The sequence below is a fragment of the Cicer arietinum genome, chromosome 7, assembly GCF_000331145.2.
Source record: "Cicer arietinum cultivar CDC Frontier isolate Library 1 chromosome 7, Cicar.CDCFrontier_v2.0, whole genome shotgun sequence".
Taxonomy (NCBI): Eukaryota; Viridiplantae; Streptophyta; class Magnoliopsida; order Fabales; family Fabaceae; genus Cicer; species Cicer arietinum.
This window is the reverse complement of record NC_021166.2, coordinates 59,162,302-59,163,841: the sequence shown is the minus strand read 5'-3', so window position 1 is coordinate 59,163,841 and position 1,540 is coordinate 59,162,302. Positions and strand designations below refer to the sequence as shown.

The following is a 1,540-nucleotide window of genomic DNA, read 5'->3' as shown; positions in this document are numbered from 1 at the left end:
TCTAACTCAACGTCTTATTCGCCTTATTTTTTCCCAACTAAAAGTGAGATTTCAATAGCATCAACTAGCAATGACAAATTGACAAGCACAAAAGTCCAAAAGATTACCTCAAAATATTCGTCCTTACAAATCCGGTGAGAATTGGAAACAATTTTTTCTGTTTTAAATTGTATGAGTTTAGTGTAATCACCATTGTCATTAAACTTGGTGAGCTGGAAGAGTATTGGACCATTCATAACTATGCTGGCATTAGCCAAATTATGAAATTTATCAGAGACATTGTTAAGATTTGGTTGGGCTGCACTTAAAGAAATATAGACATACACATTTAGCATACAACTGACTTGAATAAAGAAGCATAGACATACAAGTGAATACACTTGACCACAAATATAAATTTTAAACATTAAGCATACAAATGAATAAAGAAACATATTCATACAGTTGAATACACTTGAATACACTTGAATACACTTGAAACATTAGATGAAAAACAACATACATTTAGCAATTAAGATGTCCAGTGTACACTTACAGTTACTGTGCTTTTGTTCTAGAACTCTTTGCCTACAACTGCTGGGTCTGGTTCCTTGATCCATCATTCCAAACCATAAAATAAAAAATAAAACAAATTATAAATCAAATATTTATAATTTATAGAACCAAAAAATTAAAAGACATCATCAATTGAAAAAAAAAAAAAGCAACAAGACATACCTCTGTTTGCTATCACTAAGCCTTTAGAAAATCAGAAGCCCTACAATATTTGCAAAAAAAAGTAGATTAGAACCTAAACAAAATCAAAAACCCTACATAACATTTACAAAACCACAATGCCTAAAAAAACTATTAGCCAAAAGCAGAAACACTATAAACACGATTAAACAAAGGCAAAAACCCTAAAAACAATTAAAATATATAACTTTGAGCTTAATTGATTAAGCACAAACAGAAACACGATTAAACAGTTACTACACAAAAAAAAAGGATTAAGAAAAAACCTAACATTTTTGTTCTTCCTCTTAGCACTTTAAGCTTCAAACACAGAAAAATGCAACAATCAGTACCTTGATATCACAGAAAAACACATGTTAAAACAAAATATTGTAGGGCTAAAGTGTCCTAAAACAAAGGGCGTTTGTTGATGTTTCCTCCTAAGACTTTATAACCAAAACCAGACATGTCGAAAAGTGGATGTTTTCTCAACCTTTAAACTGAGTTGTAATGCCAATTGAAGATGCAAAAACACGAGAAGAGGGATTGAATTGTGTTTTACCTTATTGAAAACTTCTTTTTAAAAATTTGGTTCGAGATACTACAACAAATATAACATAACAGAGGCAACAATCATACAAATTATCGAGGCAAAGGGGAAAACACCATGACATATAAGGATTTATCACGTGGTAGCTACGTCCAATCTCATACCATTAAATGGTTTATCCACTAATTCAGAACCTAAATTACAACATCTGACCCTACAAGTCAGCCTCATACGGACCATTGAGGCAGTACAACACATTGACCCAATAAATCAAGT

At 31.6% G+C, this 1,540-nt stretch overlaps 1 long non-coding RNA gene across 1 annotated transcript; it reads right to left on the bottom strand.

Annotated features, from left to right (window-relative positions):
- Positions 1 to 448: 448 nt before the first annotated feature.
- LOC140918662 (uncharacterized) lies at positions 449 to 1,145 on the bottom strand. The gene is made up of 3 exons (XR_012161250.1): positions 1,007 to 1,145; positions 718 to 757; positions 449 to 589 (listed from the first exon to the last, which is right to left on the bottom strand). It is a non-coding gene; the product is annotated as an uncharacterized lncRNA (long non-coding RNA).
- Positions 1,146 to 1,540: the final 395 nt, after the last annotated feature.